Consider the following 25,261-nt stretch of genomic DNA (forward strand, 5'->3'; position numbering starts at 1 on the left):
AATATTTCTATGACATAAGATTTATGTTTTTAGGTTCAATATGAGAAATATTTATATAATATATAATTTATATGTTAGGAAAGTATAAGGATTTTTGAAATAGATGGTCACAGATATTTGTGTTTGACTTAGCACAAAACGTAATAAATAGAGGGACTTCTTTTGTTAAAAAAAACTATACATCTCACTTTTCAAGAAACCAATCAATTTCATATTTAACTAAGCTTATAAAAAATAAATATTAACATTGTTGTCTTCAAATAGCTGTACTATATATGAAAATTATATTGCATGATTATTCTAATTATATTTATTCAATATCATAAATGTTCATGTTTTTTATAGATTTGATTAAACATAAAATTGGTTGACTTTTAACAAAAATAAGACGTGTATTCTTTTTTTGGATTGAGGGAGAGTACGCTACTACGTTATTGGTACTTTGGCCGCATCGCGCGCCCCCTGCAACGAGCACGCGGCGGTGCAGATGTATTCCCACAAGTCACAGCTGAATAACTGATGCATCCTGCGCAAATGGTGGAAGAACTACTCGACGCCTCGACAGGAAGCCACAAACCTGAAAGCACAGCAGACGCCATGTCGATAGGATTTTGGATTTTCCACATTTTTGGGTGACTTTTGCTTCTACGCCATGTCGACATGCTGAACACAGAGCGAGGTTGCAGATGCCGAGGACCAGAAGGCTTGCCCATTTAATGGCCCGGCCCGGCAGAGTCCGGGGCACTGAGCCGCTAATCACTTCGCAGTAGTTCTTGCTCTAGCCGCTCTGCCATGGAGATCAACCCCGCGGACGAGATCGACAAGTGCGAGGCCGGCGGCGGCGCGGAGCCGCAGCCTGCAGATCCGGAGCCCGAGGCCGCGTCGTCCGCCGCCGCGGCGCTGGAGCAGCAGCAGCAGCCGCCGTGGCGCGAGCAGCTGACGGCGCGGGGCTTGGTGGCCGCGGCGCTCATCGGGTCCATGTACACCGTCGTCGTGATGAAGCTGAACCTCACGACGGGGTTCGTGCCCACGATGAACGTGTCCGCCGCGCTGCTCGCGTTCCTGGCGCTCCGCGGCTGGACGGGCGCGCTGGCCCGCCTCGGCGTCGCCGGCGCCAGGCCCTTCACGCGCCAGGAGAACACCGTCGTCCAGACCTGTGCCGTCGCGTGCTACTCGCTGGCGCTCTGCGGTACGTGCCAGACACCTGTCAGCTCAGCTCGCTCGCTTGTGTCGCGTGGTCGGCTGGCACGCGCTTGGATGCGCGTCGCGTCGTCGCGCTCGCTTGTCCATGGCGCGCGCGCGCGCGTCATCGCACTTGGTCACGTGTCGTGACTCGTGAAATTGCTGTATGGGCGCCTGTGCAGGGTTGGGGTCGTTCATGCTGGGCCTGAACAAGAGGACGTACGAGGCGGCCGGGGTGGACACGCCGGGAAATGTGCCGGGGAGCGTCAAGGAGCCAGGATTCGGGTGGATAACCGGCTTCCTCGTCGCCAGTAGCTTTGGCGGCCTCCTCACCTTGATTCCCCTCAGAAAGGTGCTTCATTTCATTTCATTTCACATGCAGAAATCATCTTCTTTTGCGAAAATCCACTTCAAAAAATGCGCTGCAATTTATTTATTCAGGCTTTGGTCATAGACTACAAGCTAACATACCCAAGCGGGACGGCAACAGCTGTTCTTATAAACGGGTTCCACACCCCTCAAGGAGACAAGAATGCAGAGTGCGTATGGAGATTATCTCTCTTGTTAATGCTTGTACAACAGCTAAATGAAGCCGATTAGTTAGTACTTAGTATGCATCTGTAGCATAACTGATCCGAGATTCTGAATGATTTTGCTCATACTCAACTGCAGGAAGCAAGTACGTGCATTTCTGAAATACTTCGGGATCATCTTCTTCTGGAGCTTCTTCCAGTGGTTCTACACCGGTGGCAACGCCTGCGGATTCGCTCAGTTCCCTACGTTTGGCCTCAAGGCCTGGAAACAAACGTAATATATATACTGTCTTCATGAATCCTTCCTTGTGCTACACATCGTACTATTTCATACATACATAAATGGCGGCCACCTCTCTGAAGTCTGAACCTTGTTGTTTGTCGCCTACGCTTGCAATCAGGTTTTTCTTCGATTTCAGCATGACGTACGTCGGCGCCGGGATGATCTGCCCGCACCATGTCAACCTCTCCACCCTCCTCGGCGCGGTCCTCTCCTGGGGAATTCTGTGGCCACTCATCAGCAAACGCAAGGGCGATTGTTACTCTGCAGACGTACCGGAGAGCAGCATGACCAGCTTGTATGGTTACAAGGTCTGATGACTCACACTTCCTCACCTGAATGAATGAATTCTTCAAACCAGTGAGTAGAGTAGAGAATATGCAGTGTTGATATATAGCGTTTTGGTTGCTCTGCCGTGCAGTCCTTCGTGTGCATAGCTCTGATCATGGGTGATGGCATCTACCACTTCGTCAAGGTCCTCGGCGTCACCGCCAAGAGCTTGCATGAGCGATCAAAACTCAGAAGTGGCAACAACCGAGGTAGCAGTATAGCACTAGCAGAGGTGAAGAGTTTGCAATCCTACTCTACCTTTCATATTTAGAGATATTTAACTTTTTACCATTATTACCAATGGCGACTCCTGAGATAGCATCTTTAGGTTTGACGCTGCGTTTTTAGCATCGGAGAGAGAAAAACGATACACATTTGTCACTTTTGCTCGCGTGGCACACCAGGTCCGCTGTCCAGCTCGGATCTGAGTCAGCAGGCTGATGTAAAATGACCGCACTGCCCCTGGCGTCTGTATTACCCCATGGCCAACTCCACTCTCTCCCATCCGCTCCCCTTTCTCCTTTCTCTGGTCCGCGCGCGACGCCCGCCAGCCGCCGCCGCTGCCACGCACAACGTCGCCCCCCACCGCGAGACATGTCCTCCCCGAGCGCTTTGGTGATGGTGTAAAGGTATGTGCCTGCTTGGAACCCTGTCCGCGGTCTGCATTGTTGCCTTGATTTGGGGATTAGGGTTAGGGTTCGTCGATTTGATTCGATTTTTGTCCATCTCTGCCTAGGCCGGTGATCTATACCCCAGTTCCTCAAACAATGGATAGGACTAGCTGTCCCGTTTGGTAAGATCAATCATTCCATCTCATTGCATTCGAAATGGTAGATGTTGTGTACGAACTGTGGCGTGTAGGATGTTGTCTAACTCGTTGATTTATTTTTTGTGGCTGCATTCTGTCAGGATTGATCCTGTCAACGCGTTTAGATTAGTTATTAAGGTTCCTAAGTTTGTCGCTGATGGGAAATATGGGCTAGTAGAAATGGCTGATCAAGAGCATGAACTATGGCTGGATAGAAACTTGCAGTATAGTCTGGAGAAATTTCATGAGGAGATGGCCACAAAGATCATTTGGGGTCCATCACAAACTCTAGCAGTCTGGGTTCTTGACACTAACAGTGGTTCTGAATGGAAAGTCAGAAGGGATGAGCATTTTTAGCAGCTGATAAAGGACAGATATGCTGACAAGGTTGCTTTTCTTGTAGTTGATGTGGTCAGCAAACATGGAGAGTCTGTTAATGCTAGTTCTGGTAGAAGGTGTGTTTCTGGTGTGACAACTGGTGAAGGCAGTGGAATTCATGGTAATGGAGGTGGCAGAGCTTCTAATGCTACCCCCGAGAATATAGAGGGCACTGGTGATACCTGCAGTACTCCTCCTCCCTTTGTGGCTGCTGATGTAGCTGAGCCAGTTGATTGGGTCAGTCTGACCATACTACCAGATGACAATGGTGATGGTTGTGCCAATGCAGCTGCTGATGAGGACAAAGTGTATGAGGCAATGGGATTTAAGGCTATAGATTAGAGGGCAGAGGAAGCAGCTAGGGAAGCAGTGCCTATCCCTACCATGACAGCTGAGATGCAAAAGGATATGGGTGAATCTGTTGTTCCAGTTGATGACAATGTGTCTGAGGGCCAATGTTTCAGTGGGACAAGAACAATCCTGATGTTGATGCAAAAGTGGATCTGCAAACACAAAGGGCTAATACCCGAATCGATATCCAAAGCGTGCCAGTCGATTTGACCTGTTAATCGACAAGGATGAAGATACGAGCACTTTGGTCCTGACAACAGCGATACGCCCGGAAGTCACGGCCAAGAGGTACTCACGCGGAACTCGAGAATCGCTGAAGGTCGCACTGAAGCGATGCAACTCGCCGAATCAATGAGAACTCGTAAAAAGGAAAAAATATGCAAATTGACGAAGTCGCCGAAAAGTAAGTAGATGCAAATAGGAGTAAAAATTGGTTTTGATATTGATTGATATATATTACATTGCCCCTCAATCTATATTTATACCCTGATCTAAAGAGACATAACCAAATACGACTAGGACACCAAGTCCATATCTAAGGAAACACGTGACTCTTACATGAATCATACTCTAACAAATATAGAAAAGGAAATCAACTCCTATCTATTTCCTGTCCGCCTCAATTACGATGGAATTCTCACCGACCTCCTTTCCATCGGCATACTTCCTGTTTCATCGGCAGTAGTTTTCAAGCCTTCCTTCATCGGCATCGACAATAACATCTCCAACCTTATCGGCAACGCTCGAGTCTAAATCAACCTTTCCATCGATCACCACCATTCATCGGCAACCATCTTTACAAGCTGATTTTCATCGACTGTCAGCGTATACAGTAACTTTCCTCCTGCCGATTAGCCCACTCTGATCATTTTGACACGTGCAAAAAATGGTGTCAACACATGCCCCCCAATTTCGGAGTATAAAACCATTAATGCTCCAAAATTTACTCCAGATAACGTTTGCCTTCGCCCAATTACCAGTAACTCATCCTCCAAGCCAAAACTTGATCTGTTATCAAATCTAATCTAATCTAGTCCTGATTCACGCACCTCAGTAAATATCGCACAATTTCCAACCACTCTTGCCCTGATTATGGTTAAGATACCGAAAACAATAATCCATCGGCAAGATCCTAACATAATAATGCCGCCATTTTCAGAATTAAAATATCCTGTACCGAGATCTCTTCCAAGTCATGATTACTTGCCATCAAATCATCTGTACAATCCCTTGATTATCGTGCGAACAGTTACCATATCCATCTGAACCACCTCGACCCACATGCGCGCGGCATAGAGATAAGTCCAGAATACCCCTACTTCAAGCGGCTTATAAATAGATTTCTCCGGAACGCTCGTCTTCTACCCTCAGACTCCAATCTTTGGCATTCTCTCTTTCCGGCGGCGACTCCGACGAACAACTGCGCGACCTCAACCAACAAGAACTTTTCTCCAGCGTCAACCTCGAGTCTCCAGCTCGTGCCCCCATCTACCTCAAGATAATGGCAATCAACTTCGACGTCCCTGCGGTTCGTTCCACTTCCGTTACTTTTTACCTCGATTCCTCTGGTCTTTGCGAGTTCATACAGTTGGTAATTTTTTCTCTTTTTCTTTGTTCTTCGGATCCTCTAAACTTAGGAACTTCGCAACAAATTAGTTATTCCAACCGATCAGCCGCATTTCCAATGCCTAGGACCAATGGGCAACCCAGATCCAACTGATCTGATTAATGCAGAGGTTAACAGAATCCCTTTTAGAGCCCAAAATTTCTCTCTGAATTTATGGAAAGATACATTCCGATCTTGGCCCAAAACCACCAAAGGGTGGAAAGATTGGTACTTGAGGGTCAACAGGTCGATGCAAGTACACTGGGCAGAACGGAAGCTAGACCAATGCATTAGGCTATCCATTGCCGATATGCAAAAGAACGAGTCAATGATGATTGCAGCTGCTTACTTCTGGTCAGACACAACAAACACTTTTATGTTTGGACATGGCCCAGCTACTCCCACACTTGCCGATGTCTACATGCTCACTGGCTTGGACATTTCAACTGCCGATGAAGGCTCCATCTATGGCAGAAAATCTGAATATAGGGTGAATACCCGCAACATCGGCGGTTGGACGGGATATATTCAAGAATGCCAGAGGACCGGGACAGTTAACCAGAGGGAACATGCCACATTCTTGAATATGTGGTTAGAAAAATTTATCTTCTGTGGTCGATCAGTAGGACCAACCAACTGCCTTCCTCCCTGCGGCTGAACTCTTGGCCAATGGTGTAAGGTTCCCTCTTGGCCGATACCTTCTGAGCTCCACTTATCATCTTCTTCATCAAGTGTCTCAGAAACTTTTGCTTGGCGAACCCATCGGCAACTTAGGAGGCCCGTGGTGGTTTATCAACATGTGGCTGAATGCCCATATGCACAAACGTTTGCAATGGGACTTCTTTGCCCAACAATTCCCATGAGAAATTGCTGAAGACCACGTGCTTGGGGATGAGGAATCGGCAACACGCTCACCCCTCAATTTTGGTGAAGCCATAATTGTCCTCCCTGGAACTAGAGGCCAATGAAGACCAGATCGGCAGATTCTTCCAAAGCTTCTACAATGGTCTTTCTCGTGATCATAGGGCCTAGGGTACCTTATATTGACGAAGAAAACAGATTCCCCCTTCTTTTCAACTTTGCCGATGACACTCTGAATCAGGATAATGAACTCATGATGGCCATCATTACTCCCAGGGCAATCCCAGTAAACACATTCGGTAGCGGGAAAAACACCAATATCACGTATGAATTTTACAATCCATCGGCAGTATCCCGTCAATTGGCTTTTGGGCAACTGCCAATCAAACTTTGTTTTGCCGATGTGATCAAACCCAGAGAAACAATCACCTGTGGAACAGATTGGAGCAGGGTAGTGCGACTCTCCCCCGATGCCGATACTACAGATGTCGATCTATCCATCTGGACGCCAACATCTTTCATCACCGAATCATATAAGCAATGGTGGCGAGAGTGGAGGGAACAACTGTTTGCAACATCTGCTCACACATATCGGCACATGATCGACCCTGAATACGCCATTCCCGATGACGCAGTAAGTTTCTTTTAACTCCCTTCTGCTTTTTCCTTTCATATATCGGTAACTAACTTTCTCGTGACAGGTTAACAACCCAGCACCATCTATGAGCAAAAGTGGGAAACCCTTCGATCTTCGGCCTGTTTCCCCGATATCACCGATCGGCTACAACGCCCCCACCTTAGCTGCTTTGACTCACCAGAAGACCCGTGCCAAGACCTATCACCTCCAAGTCCAAATTGGCTACAGCTAGGGCCACTCCATTGGCTGCTGCTACAACCCTGATCAAGGCATTCAAGGTAACAACCCTGTTTATTTCTACTCATGCCGATCACAGACTGTATTAACATTAATCATCAGGGTGTAAGAGCCACTGCTGGATCGTCATCGGCAATTCCTCCGACATCAAGCACCACTACCTCTGACAAACCTTCAGAGGTATTCCTTTGATTTTACATTTTATCTGTTAAATATCATACCTTACACTTGTTTTGCAGCAACAAATGGGTACATCGGCAAGCGTACCAGATGTTCAAGCTCCACAACCAACAAGTGCCGATGCCCCCCAGCCAACCGTTGCTGAGGCCCAAGCAAAGCGCAAAGCCTTAACTAGATGCCGAGGCACAGCCAAAACGACAGAAGTCCATGCCGATCCCCACATCTGCCCCAACGTCTGCAAGCCGGCAAGAATCAGTCGATGCAACTGAGCAAGCAGTTAATCCTCCTGTACAGGACATACCATCGGTCATCATACCCCAAGGGCCAACCACCGATGAGGCCACAGAGGATATCCCATCGGCAAGCTCAGCCGATCCTCCACACGGCATACTCCAGGCTGCTTCCTCTAGCCAAGTACAGGAAATTGCCTTGAAACAGGTAAGCCGATTGACCTAGTCGATTTATAATATTCATACTTATCCTTAACTGACCTCTTTTTCTTTTTCTCAGGAACAAGACTCCCCAAACAGCCTATTTTCCTTTGCCATTGACGTTTCTGATGATGATGGAGAGGACACAAGTTCTTCCCTTGCACTGGGAACAATATCGGCAGAAATTAAGTCCAAGTTGGAAGCTCTCCTGGACTTGTTACAGCAGGATACCGCCCAACTGGTAGATGACTCGGACCCCGCAAAGGCAATTTTCAAAACAATCCGTGGCCAGGTCCCTGCCGATGTTGAAGAAGCACTCTTCCCAGCAGCCCATTTAGAAAGCCTGCCAACTGCAATATCAACGGGCTGCTCAACGCATTGCCGATAGAGCAGCTCAGGCTCAACTCAAAGAAGAGATGCTACAACTGAAACAGATTGCCGATGAGAAGCACAAGGGCATCGGCAACTTGCAGACTTCGGGCGCTGAACTTAAGCAGAAAATCTTAGATTTATCGGCAAAGAGGATGGCTCTATTGGCTGAATTGAAAGAAGTCGAGGCAGCCTTAACTCATGCCCAACAAGAAGAAAACCAGCTACCCGATGCCATCAAGGCCCTTCAGCAAGAAAGAGACATCCAGGCTCGCAAAGCCTTGGCCATGAAGAAAAAACTCAAGCCTGTGGAGGGTGCTGCCGATGAAGACATCAAAGAAATGAAGGAAGCCGACCAGATTCGCCTGCGTGCGATATTGGCTATCCAATCCTTGTTAAACTTGTAAATCTTGTCTATTGCATCGGCACTTTATGAGACATTGACATCCTTGTATAATTCTAGCCGATAGGACTAGTTATCGGCACTTATACTTTTATGCATCCATCCAGATACTAGGGTAATATTTCTTTAAATATTTTCCATTTAATGCTCTGGGAAACACAACCCCTTCGAGGGTTTCTAGAATATATGCGTTACCAGGAACAGACTGATTTATCCGATATGGACCTTCCCAATTAGGAGACCACTTTCCAAACTTTGAACTTTTAGTCCCAATCGGTAAAATCAATTTCCAGACCAGATCTCCATCGGCAAACTCCTTTACCTTCACCTTCTTGTCATACCATCTGGCTACTCTTTTCTTATTTTCTTCGATGCTAACTAAAGCCCTTAACCGATGACCCGCCACATCTTCCAACTCATCCTTCATAAGAGTATCATAATCATCGGCTGTCAGCTGATTTTGAGAACGTATTCGCCTAGAGCCAGTTTTAATTTCCCAAGGCAATACTGCGTCGTGTCCATATACTAACTGATAGGGCGTTACTTTGGTTGCACCATGACATGACATCCGATATGACCACAAGGCTTCATTTAATACTGTATGCCACCTCTTAGGATTTTCTTTAATTTTGCGCTTAATGAGTTTGATGATCCCTTTGTTAGAAGCCTCAGCCTGACCATTAGCTTGAGCATAATATGGAGAAGAATTTAAAACTTTAATTCTCATACCTACAGCAAACTCATCAAATTCTCCCGATGTAAACATAGTACCCTGATCGGTAGTGATAGTTTGAGGAATACCAAATCGGTAAGCAATATGCTCTTTCACAAAATCGATCATATTAGCCGATGTCACCTTTTTTAAAGGAATTGCCTCAACCCATTTTGTGAAATAATCGGTAGCAACCTAGAATAAATTTATGTCCTTTGCTCGATGGCGGATAAATCTGACCGATGAGATCGATAGCCCATCCCCGGAACGGCCAAGGTTTAATTATAGGGTTCATAGCCGATGCAGGCGCTCTTTGAATATTACCAAACTTTTGACACCCCTGACATCCTTTATAATATTTAAAACAATCTTCAAGAATAGTCGGCCAATAGTATCCATTCCTTCTGATCATCCACTTCATCTTGAAAGCCGATTGATGCGCTCCACACACTCCTTCATGAATTTCACCCATCAAGCTTTTCGATTCATCACTGCTAACACATCTGAGTAAAACTCCATCTATAGTTCGATAATATAATTCATCATCGAGGAGCACATACTTGGTAGCTTGGAACCTTATACGTCTTTCAACCTTTTTATATGGATCCTTTAAATAATCGACAATCTCCTTTCTCCAGTCATCGGTATCGACTGCCGATGTTAGCACTTCCTGAATAGGCTGATACCCTGAAGCATGCTGAGCTAGTCGATTAGCCTCTTCATTATGCAGTCGAGAAATATGTTCAAGACGAAAATCTCTAAACCCTTTCAACAATTGCAAACATCTTTCATAATACGAAATTAAAACTTCACTTCGGCATTCATAAATCCCAGCCAATTGATTTATAACTAGCATAGAATCACCAAAGATTTCAACAGCATCGGCACGTATCTCCTTCAGCAATTCTAACCCTTTTATCAAGGCTTGGTATTCAGCCTGATTGTTTGTCGATGTAGCAACAATCGGCAATGAAAACTCATACTTCCTTCCTCGAGGTGAAATCAACACAATGCCGATACCTGCTCCTTCACCACATGTGGACCCATCGAAGAAAAGTGTCCAAGGAGCAACCTCCAGAGAGTCCACTGTATTACAATGCTGAGTGACAAAATCAGCCATAACCTGCCCCTTAACTACCTTAGTCAATTCGTAACGTAGTTCAAATTCTGATAATGCTAAAATCCACTTGCCGATTCTACCACTTAATATCGGCATCGACAGCATATACTTGACTACGTCGTCTTTGCATATGACCGTACATTCGGCAGATAACAAATAATGTCTTAATTTGACACAAGAAAAGTATAAACACAGACATAATTTTTCGATGGCCGAATACCTTGTCTCAGCATCCACTAATCTTCTGCTCAAATAATAAATAACACGTTCTTTCCCTTCAAATTCTTGAATAAGAGCTGAACCGATAACGGTATCATCAGTTGACAAATACAACCTGAAAGGTTTCCCGTGTTGAGGTGGAACTAGCACTGGAGGATTTGTTAAATATTTCTTAATTTCATCTAGGGCTAACTGCTGCTCAGCTCCCCATACAAATTCCTGATCGGCTTTCAATTTAAGTAATGGACTGAAAGCCTTGATCTTATCCGATAGATTAGATATGAATCTTCTAATGAAATTAATCTTACCGATCAAAGATTGCAATTCAGTTTTATTGGCAGGAGCAACCACCTTGTTAATTGCATCAATAGACTTCCCACTGATTTCGATGCCCCGCTGATGCACCATAAAACCCAAGAATTGACCTGTCGATACACCAAATGCACATTTATTAGGATTCATCTTCAATCCATGCTTCCTTGTGCACTCCAAGTATCTTTCGTAGATCGGCTAGATGTTTTGTGATATCTCCAGACTTAATCACTACATCATCAATGTAGATCTCCACTAATGTGCCGATGTATTCATGAAAAATAAAGTTCATAGCTCTTTGATAAGTAGCGCTGGCATTTTTCAAACCAAACGTCATGACTATCCACTCAAACAACCCTACATGACCTGGACATCTGAAAGCAGTCTTGGGAATATCTTCTTCAGCCATGAATATTTGATTGTAACCTGCATTACCATCCATGAAGCTGATAATTTGATGTCCGGCTGCAGCATCAATCAACAAATCAGCAATAGGCATTGGATAGCCATCCATCGGTGTGGCTTTGTTGAGATTCCTGAAATCAATACAAACACAAAGTTTTCCATTTTTCTTATAAACAGGAACCACATTAGAGATCCACTCTGCATATCGACACTGCCGAATAAACTTTACCTCAATTAATTTAGTTATTTCGGCCTTAATGTCAGGAAGTATATTAGGGTTGCATCGGCGCGCTGGCTACTGATGTGGTCGAAATCTAGATTTGATAGGTAACCGATGTTCAACTATCGATCGGTCTAATCCAGGCATCTCAGTATAATCCCAAGCAAAACAATCTTTATACTCTTTTAACAAATCAGTCATTTGCTGCTTACACTTGGAATCTAACTTAGCACTAATAAAAGTAGGTCTTGGCCTATCGCCATCACCAATATCTACTTCTACTAAATCATCTGCCGATGTGAACCCTTGACCTAATTTTCCATCATCGGCAAACCTATCCATTAAAACTCTTCTTCAGAACCGACTGCTTGGATCGGTGGAATTTCATAATCAGCAACTCTAAGGAACTCTTTTTCCCAAACTTCTCCTGATATGCATTTAGTTCGCTCATAAGTATCTGATTCTGCCGATGCGATGATATAAGAAGAATCACCAAGGACAAACTTCAATCTTATCCCCAATCCACTGTACGAGGCATTGATGCATTGTAGAAGGAACACAACAATTAGCATGAATCCAATCCCTCCCTAGAAGCAGATTATATGCACCCTTGCCATTAATAACAAAGAACGTCGTCGGCAAGGTTTTGCTGCCGATGGTCAATTTAACGCATACTGCCCCTTTAGCCGGTGACACATTGCCTTCAAAATCCTTCAGCATCATATCGGTTTTGGTCAACTCTTGATCTCTCTTACCAAGTTTCTGATACATCACATAAGGCATAATATTAATCGTAGTCCCTCTGTCGATAAGTATCTTAGATACAGGCTGCCCATCAACTCTGCCTTTCACAAACAAAGCCTTAAGATTCTGTCTCTCGTCATCGGTAGGTTTCTCAAAAATAGTCATCATTGGATCTAGTGTCAACTGAGCTACTTGATCAGAGAGAACAACTTCTTCCTCATTATCAGATAGTGCCAAAAACTCCATCGGCAACATGAATACCATATTAACATCTGTCGATGGACCCTTATTTTTGTGTTTTACCCGCCACTGCTGATGACCGGACCTCTCATTGGAGGAATTTTCCTCTCGGTATAAATCCTCCTGATGCTCATGTTGCATCCTCCTTTTCTGTGTCTTTGTCAGACCCTCCGGGCACCATCGAGGAAACTTGGTTTTCCAAACCGGCTGATAACAGGTCCCAGTTGATTCTACACGGCGTATATTAGGGTCCCTGTAGAATATTTCTTCATCGGGAACTCTTGCATTTGCCATCTCCTCAAGCTCCTCTTGATTCCTTGGAAAATATCCAGCGCGTTTACCAAGCCTTTCATGTACACTAAGTCTACCCCCCAGCCGATCATGCACTGATGCTCTGCCTCTGATCGGCTCATTGATAAATAAACCCTGATTGCCAGGTTGAAACCTCCTTTCTGACCGATTGACCCCATAATAACCATTGCACTCAGGGCAATTTTCAACAGTTGGCAATTTAATACCTTCTTCCTAGCAATGGATGAAAAACGGGCACCTCCAATGATCTTTATGCCGATACCATTCTTCCCGACGTCTCTCTTCTTGCTGTTGTCGATATCGGTCCTTACGCTGATGCCAACCCTCCTGCTGCCTTCGATGGGTAATCACAATGCCAGGTCGAGGAGGGTTTTTGGAACTACTGCTTTCTCCCAGCAAACCCTTACTTTTTGCATCATCGGTAGTTATCCGATGTTGGGGATCCACTGATGCGTTTTTCTCAGCAGCCTCTGATGTCAATACCTTGGTCTTCCCTTTGGCCTCCAACATATTTGCTGGAAAAGGGTGTTGATCAATTTTCATCGGCTTCTAGGCCTTGGAAGTACCAAACTTAATTCTCCCAGATTCAATAGCCGATTGTAACTGTTGCCTGAACACCTTGCACTCATTTGTACTGTGTGAAGTTGCATTGTGCCATTTGTAGTACAAGATCTTCTTCAACTCTTCTGCTGATGGGATCACATGATTAGGTGACAGCTTAATTTGGCCCTCTTGAAGCAGAAGATCAAATATCTTGTCGGCCATGGTGATATCAAAGGTAAACTTTTCTGGCTCTTTCTGACCAAAGGGACAAGATATCGGCTTTTTATTCTTAACCCACTCAGCTAAGCCGATAACTGGTTCTTCATCAGAATCAGAATCTCCTACTTCTTCAACAAATGATACTTTTTTACTCCAATTCTTTTTAGGTTCAAAAACCCTAGTATCTTGATCAGAGATCCTTTGCACAAGATGACTGAGGCTTTCAAACTCCTGAGAAGCATATCTGTCTTTAAGATGTGGCAATAACCCTTGGAAAGCCAGATCGGCAAGCTGCCGATCATCCAGCACCAGGCTGTAGCACTTATTTTTTACATCTCGTAGCCTTTGCACAAAGCTTTCTACCGATTCATCATTACGCTGTCTCAATTTTACTAAATCGGTAAGCTTCTTTTCATGGATTCCAGCAAAGAAATACTTATGAAATTGTTTTTCTAGATCAACCCAAGTAATAATAGAATTTGGTGGTAATGAAATGAACCATGTAAATGCCGATCCAGACAAAGATGATGAAAATAATTGAACTCTTAATTCATCTCTGCTAGCTGCCTCTCCACATTGAATAATGAAGCGATTGACGTGTTCCATTGTTGATGTATCATCTTGCCTAGAGAATTTAGTGAAATCTGGTACCTTGTACCGATTTGGGAGAGGAATTAAATCATATGCAGGAGGGTATGGAGTCCGATAAGAATAAGTATTGACCTTGGGCTTTATCCCAAACTGATCCTTCATAATTTCTGCTATCTTATCGGCCCAAAAAGCATCAGCCTCCTGCTGACGAACTGGCTGAATTTCTACAGGAGGTGCCAGCTGATATCCCTCCACATATCTTTGTGGCCCACGATCTCCAGCAATCGGCATATTTGCCGTTACTTGTGGTCCATTAACCTGTTGGAAAGGATTCATCGGCTAAGCTGCCGATGCTTGATTCTGGAAATCATCTTGCATATGACCTTGTTGAATCCCTACGACCTGCTGATTTTGCTGAACTGTATGTTGAATAGGTAACTGTCCTGACCAACCATTATTAGAACTCATCGGTACAAAACTTACCGATGGCTGGTAATTTGCTGACATTGTTGGATAATTATAACCAGCTTGAGGCATGAACTGAACCCCAGTTTGACTCATAGCAGGGGCTTTCTGCTGCATCGGCAGTAAGCTTGCCGATGGACTTGAATTGGGTGTTTGAACCAAAGGCATCTGGAAACCTCCTGGAGTTGGTTGCACAGTAGTTGCTGTGGCATATTGAGGCACTTGAGCCATCGGTGAAATAGCCGATGGTATAGGAGCTTTTCCTACTGCATCAAACACTTAAGGTAACCCAGGATTGAAAGTAGATGACTCCGGAGGCATACCATATCCCCACCAATTAGCAGGAATCTGGCTATTCTGAGACACAGGGCCTGACATAGCTGATGCCGATAGATCTGTATTAAGCTAAACTCATCCTCCTGGTAGTACCAGATCTGATCGTATCGGTGTAGATTGAATATTAGGTAAACCTGTCGATACTGGAGGAGAAGTAACTTCTGTACCCACAACGGCCGAGGGAGCCAATGGAGTATTGATAGATGTCGGCTCTAGTTGGTGATAGGCAGGCCCAACGTAATGCAGTGACGCTTGTCCTTCTTTGAGAGTTCGAACCACAGCATTATGAATAGTATTGGACAGCACATTGGAATGATTAATCAAAGCATGATTTACTGCAGAATTAACCATCTCTTGAAGTTTACCAGGATTGGAGTCAAAGGTAACCTGCCGAGGCAACGGCAAATCTTGCTTCTGGATGACTTGTCCACTCTTGTTCAGGCTAAACGATTTCAGACAAAGCTGCATGTATTCTTCTACAGCCTTTTCCATAGCCTGCCTCTGCTCTTCCTTAAGATCTTCTTCTGATACCGCGATAATGTTCCCTGAATCGATCTCGGGATTGAACATATTGATCGGATTGATTTGTCCCACCGAGCGTGCCAAAAGATGTGTTGATGCAAAAGTGGATCTGCAAACACAAAGGGCTAATACCCGAATCGATATCCAAAGCGTGCCAGTCGATTTGACCTGTTAATCGACAAGGATGAAGATACGAGCACTTTGGTCCTGACAACAGCGATACGCCCAGAAGTCACGGCCAAGAGGTACTCACGCGGAACTCGAGAATCGCCGAAGGTCGCACTGAAGCGATGCAACTCGCCGAATCAATGAGAACTCGTAAAAAGGAAAAAATATGCAAATTGACGAAGTCGCCGAAAAGTAAGTAGATGCAAATAGGAGTAAAAATTGGTTTTGATATTGATTGATATATATTACATTGCCCCTCAATCTATATTTATACCCTGATCTAAAGAGACATAACCAAATACGACTAGGACACCAAGTCCATATCTAAGGAAACACATGACTCTTACATGAATCATACTCTAACAAATATAGAAAAGGAAATCAACTCCTATCTATTTCCCTGTCCGCCTCAATTACGATGGAATTCTCACCGACCTCCTTTCCATCGGCATACTTCATGTTTCATCGGTAGTAGTTTTCAAGCCTTCCTTCATCGGCATCGACAATAACATCTCCAACCTTATCGGCAACGCCCGAGTCTAAATCAACCTTTCCATCGATCACCACCATTCATCGGCAACCATCTTTACAAGCTGATTTTCATCGACTGTCAGCGTATACAGTAACTTTCCTCCTGCCGATTAGCCCACTCTGATCATTTTGACACGTGCAAAAAACGGTGTCAACACTTGACATGTCTATTGGTGTTTGTTACCCTAGTATGGATGATTTCAGGCTAGCAGTGAGGCAGCATGCCATAGTAAAGGAGTTTGAACTTGCTACTGCTCAATCAGACACTTAGAGGTTTAGGGGTCACTATGGGTCTCTTGGCTGCCCCTGGATTAGTAGAGCTAGGACACAACATGATAGGAGTGTCAGGGTATATTTTTGGCTATGTTATTCACTGTTTAATTCTTTAATTGTTCACTATTTTATCAATTGATTACTTATGATGTTGTGTGGTGTGAATTTGCAGATTCAAATAAATGAAGGAATACATAATTGTGCTTCTAGAGCTAGAGTTCTTGGGAAAATGGCATCACAGGCTTGGGTGGCAGAGACAGCCATACCCTTACTGAAGAAGAAATCAAGTATGGGTCCAAAGGCAGTGCAGGAAGAGCTTCAAGACAAGTACAAAATAGAGATCCCGTATTGGACTGTTGTCTATGGCAGATAAAGGGTAGCCAACAAGTTGTTTGGAAAATGGGATGATTCATTTGATTGGTTGTACAGATTCAAGGCAGAGGTAGAGATGAGATCACCAGGTAGTATATTGAAGATAGACACCGAGACTGTGGATGATAAGGTTCACTTCAAGAGATTTTTTGCTGTTTCAAAGCTGCTATTGATGGTTTTAGGAATGGCTACAGGCCATACATCTGTATAGACTCTACAGCCTTGAATGGGCTTTGGAATGGCCACCTGCCTACAGCTCAAACTTTGGATGGCCATAACTAGATGTACCCCTTGGCATTTGGTTTTTTTGACTCAGAGACCAAGGAGAACTGGACCTAGTTCATGGAGCAACTTAGCAAGTCCATAGGCCCTATAGAGAACCTAGCTATCTGCACTGATGCTTGCAAGGGCCTTGAAGCTACAGTGGCCAAGGTTTTTCCTAACAGTGAATAGAGGGAGTGCTTCAGGCATTTGATGGGCAACATGAAGAAGTACTACTCAGGAGATGTTTATGCCATGAACATGTAGCCTGCAGCAAGGACATATACACCCCACAAATTTAAGTACTTCTTTGACAAGGTAGTAGATACTAGTCTAGATGTGCTTAATTGGCTCAAAGAACATCACAACCTATTGTGGGCAAGGAGCAAGTTTACCATAGAGATCAAGTGTGACTGCATCAATAATAATCTGGCTGAGAGTTGGAATGCCTAGATCAAGGAGCACAAGGACCTGTCTGTTCACTGCTTGGCTGATGCTATTAGAGAGAAGACCCTCACTCTTTTTGCTAAGAGGAGGAAGATAGCAAATGCACTGTCTCCTGGGATACTGCCTGCAATTATACATCAGCTCAATGCAGGCTCTAAGGGTTTAGGCCATCTCAAGGTGACTAAAGGGCACCCAGAGGAAGCAGAAGTGACTGAGATTTACAAGGATGGAGTGTTTAGAAGGCATGTTGTCTACCTGCCACAACATGTCTGCACATGTAGAGAGTGGTAGCTGACTGGAAAGCCTTGCTCACATGCATTGGCTGTCGTCATAGCCATAAAGCAACCCAATATGGATCAATATGTGGACAAGTACTACTCAGCTAAGAAGTTCTAGGCTGCATACCGTGGGATCATTCCTAGCATAACAGATAGAGGACAATGGACAGAGGTGGACAAGGGCTTCAAGTTGTTCCCACCAGTTACGAAGAAGACTAGACCACTAGGAAGGCAAAAGAAGAAAAGGCATCTTGCTCCAGGTGAGAGAAGTGGTAAAGCAACAAGACAAGTGAAATACCCTAACTATGGTGAGTATGGCCACAGGAGTGGAAGCTGGAGGTGTCATCTGACTGGCACAAAGAAAAGGTAATTTGCACACTAACTGATTCTATTATTGTTGCCTTCAAACCATGATACCTAACACTAGCATTATAAAAAAAGAACCAAGAAGTCAGCACCTAGACCTAGGAGGAAGAAGAACAAGACAAACCATACACCAAGTAGAGCAAACACACCTAGGACAAGGGCAGCAGTGGCTAGAGAAGCAGCAGCTAGGGCAGCAAAGGAGGCCCAAGAAGCTGTAGCCAAGGCATCTTCAGCAGCAGAAGCTACAACTACTGCTGAGAGGGATGTCCTAGATGTGCCACCACTTGAGGTTGAGCCTCCACCGCCATCACCACCCTCTACAAGCACTAGGAGGTATGCCATACTTAAAAAAACATTACAACTTGTGTAATTGAGGCCATTCTGATGTAATTTCTTCACAAATAGGAACCTATGCCATGAACTCCAAGTTGTGATTGAGCTAGATGAACTGCAGTAGTAACTGTTGACCCACCTCCTAAGAAGTTCACTCCAAGGAAGAAGAAGCTAGCAACCAAGACCAAGAAGAGTCCAGCCAAGAAGGGGAAGAAGTGAGTGAATGGAATGGAAAAACAGCAGGGAGGACATTCATTTTGATTGTAAAAGGCCCTCAAAATGACTTCTTTTGTGTAATTGAGGCCTTGCCTTGGCTAGATATGCTTATGTAAGTGGCTAGAACTATGTAAGTGGCTTGAACTATTGTACGTGGCCAAAATGTGTGGCAACTCCTCTAAACAATAACTCTGTTTGATGTGGCCTAAATGTAGCACTGCTGGTTGGTTTATGATTAATGTGTTCCATCTGTTATGTGTGATCTGTTATGTTGAATTTGTCATGGTTAACATGTGCCTGATGTGTCTTGTGTTTGTTGTTAACATGTACAACTATTTTAGTTGATCTGTCTTGTGTTTGTTACCGAGTTAGGCACTACCAAAAGATACATTGAAACACAATTTACACATTGTCACATTGAAACACAATTTTCATTTCCATACATTGTCACATTGAAACACAACTTTCATTTTCCATACATTGTCACTTCATTGCAACATACATCACAACAGATCCAAAAACAACAGATATAACACACACAATGAACATGTTCACCTTCCAAATCAATGTCTCCATCTTGTGCTACAGGTCTTTCCTATTGTTGTCAGGACCATTTGTACTGTCAACTGAAACATCTTCATAATCCACCAACTCTGCCCAGTTGGAGGGGCGAACCTGGTGCTCGAAGTACTGCTTCTCAAATCTTTAGTACCCACACAGCTTGGGAAACTTAAAAAAAACAAAGTTAGAACCCTAACTGTGACAATGGGGGATGGACAGTACACAAAGCTCACCCTCGTTCCTCGCACACTTAAAGTACAGACGCCCATGGTTATCACCATCCTTCTTGGTTTGCCCCTCCACCACCCGAGCAAGCCCCTACACACGAATCAACGGGAAGCCACTCAACTCACCTACTGGATCCACACAGACGGAGGCGATGTGGGAGCTCCGGGCACTTTGGACCCAACTCCTCGCCCTTGCAGATGACTCGGTGTAATGGGACAGGGACATGTCTCGCAGTGGGGGCGGCGGCTGGCGGGCGTCGCGCGGGGACCAGAGAAAGGAGAAAGCGGAGCGGATGGGAGAGAGTGGAGTGGGCCGTGGGGTAATACAGACGCCAGGGGCAGAGCGGTCATTTTACATCGGTTTGCTGACTCGGATCCAAGCTGGACAGCGGGTTTGGCGTGCCATGCGAGCAAAAGTGGCAAATATGTATTGTTTTTCTCTCTCCGATGCTAAAAACGTAGTGCCAAATCTAAAGATGCTATCTCAGAAGTCGTCATCGGTAATAATAGTAAAAAGTTAAATATCCCTCATTTTTACTTGTATCTGATCATGCAGTGGCCGACGAGGGCAACACGGCAGCGATCGACGACCTACGGTGTGATGAGGTCTTCAACCGAGACTCCATCCCGGCATGGCTCGCATACGCCGGGTACGCCGTCATCAGCACCGTCACGGTGGTCGCCATCCCGATGATGTTCCGGCAGGTGCGGTGGTACTACGTGGTGGCCTCGTACGTGCTGGCGCCCGTGCTGAGCTTCTCCAACTCCTACGGCGCTGGGCTCACGGGCATCAACATGGGCTACAGCTATGGCCAGCTCGCACTCTTCATCCTCGCGACGTGGGCCGGGCGCGACGACGGCGTCGTGGCCGGCCTCGTCGACTGCGGGCTGGTCAAGCAGCTGGTGCTCATCTCCGCCGACCTCATGCATGACTTCAAGACAGCGCACCTGACCCTCACGTCGCTGTGGTCCATGCTCACTGCATAGGCCTTCGGCGCTGTCATCGGCTACGTCGTCACGCCACTCACGTTCCTCCTCTTCTATAGGGCGTTCGACGTCGGCAACCCCAACGGGTACTGGAAGGCGCCGTTCGCGCTCATCTACCGCAACATGGCGCTCCTAGGAGCGCAGGGCTTCTCGGCGCTGCCCACGAACTGCCTGCCGCTGTCCGCAGGGTTCTTCGTGTTCGCCGTGCTCGCCAACGTCATCAAGGACGTCCTGCCGCCGCGGTACGTGAGGTACGTGCCCCTGCCGACGGCGATGGCAGTGCCGTTCTTCGTCGGCGTCAGCTTTGCCATCGACATGGTTGTGGGGACCTTGGTGATCTTTGCTTGGCAATGGATTGACAGCAACGAGACCACGTTGCTTTCACCTGGGAGAAATGGAGATGAATCTAATTCGCACGTGGTGCCTGTAAGTCCTTGTCCTCTTGATATGATATGAATGTAATCTTTGAATTTTGTTGTAACTAACCCACGCCGTGATTTGTAGAATGCAAGTGCACATTATCAAACACATGCCAAGTGTAAAAGTCGGGTATGTGGACCCTCAAGCTATAGCCCAAACAAATTTCAATTACCCTAAACGGTGGACACTTGATGCCAAAGAGCTAGCTGCTGCAAAGACTCTTCGGGAGAAAGAGCACATCCGTACGGCGAAACTAAGGGAAGAGTCCCTTAAGGTTACGGCATACATTGCCCTGGCTTTCAAAAATCTCCAACAACACTCTACTATATGGCTACCATACAACTTCGAGTAAGCTCAACTCTATACTTAAAGCTTTGTTCGATATATTTTATTCGATGCAAAAGAGCTTATCTAGTTCTATGATTAAATCCATACAGCAACCACTGGATTTGTATAGCCGTCGATGTCGGGAGGAGCATGACATGGGTCTTTGATTCATTAGATAAGGACACAGTGACATACAAAGACTTCATATCGATTCTCAAGACGTATACATATCGACAATCCTCATTAGCTTATATGTTTATATACATACGTGTAACGTTCACTTTTGGATACTAACAAGTTGTATTTGCTAAAATAATCCGAACAGGGCATTTAGGTTCTATGTCACTAATCATCGTGGAAGGCATGATCCAGCAAGGAAGGAAAAGCTGGCTATAAAAACACTATGTGCGGTAAGTGTAACTTACTTCTTCAGTACTCCATTATATGGCTGTCAAAAGCATTACTTAACATTTTCATATGCAAAACGCACAGTGCCCCAAGTAGAAGCCTGAGAGTGTACATTGTGGATACTATATATGTTCTATAATGAATAACACTGGTGCCTACAGGAGACACTCCTTAAGGGTAAGTTTGAACATCTTCACCTGTAGTATAAAAACTTCGTAAATGGTATGAAATACTAAACCGAAACATGTTCTCTTGTGGTGGAGAGAAGAGAAAGGAATGAAAAGAGACCCATACAAGGATGACCAACTCTTAGAGCTCGTCGGCGATCTTTGCAACTTCATATTGGACCAGATTGTACACGTCAGAGGCGCCTACCATGACCGAGAGTCTGAGTTAGGTACAAATCCTCAGTACCAACACATTCGTGAGACTGAAAGGCTAGCTCTAGGACGTTGATAACAATGTGTATGGAATTTGTATATTTAATGATGGATTGTATATATTCTTGTGAATTGGACTGGTAATTGTAATTTATAGAATACTCTTGTGCGTGTAGTCGCGGGGCGTTCGGCAACGCGAACGCTGGTCGTGGGGCGTTCGGCAACGCGAACGTGGTTCGGAACGTTGGTCACGGGGCGTTCGACAACGCGAACGCGGTTCGGAACGTTGGTCGTGGGACGTTCAGCAACGTGATTTTGAATTGTAAATTTGATTTTTTTATGGAAAAACGTACTGTAGAGGCGGTTCTATATTGAACCGCCCCTACAAATACCTGTTTGTAGGGGCAGCTGGTACTATAGCCGCCCCTATAAATCAATTTGTAGGAGCGGCCTGGGAACCACCCCTATAAATATATGATTTGTAGAGACCCTTGCGTAGGGACGGCTGGGCAAACCGCCCCTACAAAGAGTTACCGGCCGTCCCTAGAAATGTTTTTTTTATAGTGCGTCAGGCCTCATCTGCCGGTGATGGCATATGGACTTTCCCGTCGTCGTTGCTTTCTCTGGCCAAGATCAAGCCATCCATGTGCCTGAAATTCACACCTGGAAGCTAGTAGATAAATGGATCCATTGTGTCATGTGTTAATCTTCGGATACTGACCTGACGCAGTCTGAACTCTGAGGAAATGATTAAGGGCTCGTTCGGTTAACAAGACTCCTGCCCAGGATTTGTTCCACCTCATCAAAGTTTATATAAATTAGTCTATCATTCCTAGTATGAATCATTCCAGGGCATCATTCCCTATCAACCGAACGGTGCCTAAGTTGGGATGTATCCGCATCCGCCTACTATTTATATTCAATTGAAAGGGGAAAAAAATGTTCTTGGTGCTTGGTGTATGCCCATGAGGCCATGATTTTTCTGCAGTACAAAAGGAAATTTCGTCTGGTTTAACGCTAATTAAGGTCTCAGTATTATTGCATCCATATGCATCCAGATTGAGATGCATGAAAAGCATATCAACGAGTGGTTCTTTGTCCTTTGTTTTTACGAGAACATGTCCGTTACGCATTTTTCATTAAGAGGAGATGTTAACGTTTACGACGGAAATCGCACCGCCAACGCGAGAAGCGTAGCAAGCATGGTGAGTTGGTGACCGTGCACGCGACGCTTATACAAGCACCCCACCGGTCAGCGGGAACGTGGAACCATGCCACGTTGTCACCATACTATGCTATGCACCATCCTATAGTGCATACCATCCCTGATGTGTTGACACATGTACAAACAAAATAATCAGACGCCTATGCTTTTACTCTGTCTATATGGGTTGATTTGTAGATAATTGGGCCCATGTAAATGCACTCAAGGCAGGCCTGGTGCATGCTATTCGATCATGAAATAGGGACACATGGAATCCATCCACCGCATGTATGCACAAGAGCTTGGTGTATAGTGCATGCATCCTATTTTTTCCCCCATTATGTGAGGTGTTAGTGTTACGCCAATGGTGCAACCAAACAACGTATTGTTCTTGTTCTTCGTCATGTTGTGCTAGTCACACGTACTTGATTAAAATGGTTACATATAGCTATAAGTTCTTTTGCGCGGACTATTATTAAATTATTCAATAAAGAAAGTTTACATATTAAAATATCAGACGGAGATCGACATTAATAATTCAGTTGTTACATTGACTTTTTTCTTTTAGAAATAACTTTTAAATCATTTTCAACTGTGCATCATTAGTAATATTAAAATTAATACCATTAAGCATTAGTTATAGATACATACTATATAGATATTAGATAGTTTGACCAATTACTTAAGAATACAGATGATATTGGACACATCTATATATGTTTTTAATACCGATATAGATTCAGATAAATAATAAAAAATAAAATTTGATTTAGATAGATACATCTAGTCTAGCGTCCATATATGGAATATGGATATGGATGTTCATATCAACTGTTTAACCGATATACGGATATTTGATGGTCCCGACATTTTTCGCACTAGAGTATAGACTAGAGGTGGCACACGGCACGGCATGTAGCTGCTCGTCGCTGGCCCTGAGTCCCTGACCGCCTTGCTGCTTTGGATTGTGTGGCGGCATCATCCCTCTCACTGCCCCGACTCCCTGGCTTGGTGCCTTGTTGTTGGTGCGCACAGCCTTCGTCGTTATAGAGAAGGGGCTAACTGCAGGCTACTGCTGCTAGCTAGTTTCGCTTCGCCCCGGCAGCCATGGAAGCCGCTCCCGCGTCGGGCGTGGTGCCGGCGGTCGAGATCGAGAAGTGCGTCGCCGACGCCGAGGACGTCGAGTCGGAGCCCGTAGCGGCGGCGGACCGGCGGGCGGAGGAGTCCGTGCCGCCGTGGCGGGAGCAGGTGACGGTGCGCGGCCTGGTGGCGGCGCTGCTGATTGGGATCATACTCAAGCTGGCGCTCACCACCGGCATCATCTCCACGCCCCTTCACCCGCCAGGATAACGCCGTCGCTTGCTACACCATGGGCTTCGGCGGTGCGCTCCCATCCCCATTATCTCCCAATCTCCCATCTCCTCTTCTTTCGTTAGTCAAGCTGAGTCTTTTATTGATAATGTACTAAATTCACGTGTCGCTTGTGGATGCACATATAGAAATTGAGGTTTGTTGGTGCTGTGCAGGTGGGTTTGGATCGTCGCTGCTGGCTCTGGACGAGAAGACATACGAGCTGGCCGGGGTGAACACGCCAGGAAACGCGCCGGGGAGCTACTAGGAGCCCGGCATCGGGTGGATGACCGGCTTCCTTCTTGCGATAAGCTTCGTGGGCCTCCTCAATTTGCTCCCGCTTAGAAAGGTGCCGCCTTTGTTCTTCCCCAGAAATTTTGCCTCAAACTAATTGGATCGTTGGCAAAACAAAAGGACACCATGCATGTAGATGCACAGTGCCAACTTTTTATATCCTGCTTTAGCTATTGAGCTTTCTGATAGCAGAACTGCAGAAGAGCTGGTAGTTCAGTATATGTGTGAGGAAAAACAGGTTACACAAGAAGGGAGGGAGGGGCAGTTGGCAAAACAAAAGGATAAAATAAGCCCCGGTTTAAGACACAACAA

At 45.3% G+C, this 25,261-nt stretch overlaps 1 pseudogene; it reads left to right on the forward strand.

Annotated features, from left to right (window-relative positions):
- The first annotated feature begins 688 nt into the window (after positions 1-688).
- Positions 689-22,775, forward strand: LOC136530485 (probable metal-nicotianamine transporter YSL16; annotated as a pseudogene).
- The last annotated feature ends 2,486 nt before the right edge of the window (positions 22,776-25,261 follow it).

Source organism: Miscanthus floridulus, unplaced genomic scaffold (assembly GCF_019320115.1).
Source record: "Miscanthus floridulus cultivar M001 unplaced genomic scaffold, ASM1932011v1 fs_142_7_8, whole genome shotgun sequence".
NCBI classification, from domain to species: domain Eukaryota; kingdom Viridiplantae; phylum Streptophyta; class Magnoliopsida; order Poales; family Poaceae; genus Miscanthus; species Miscanthus floridulus.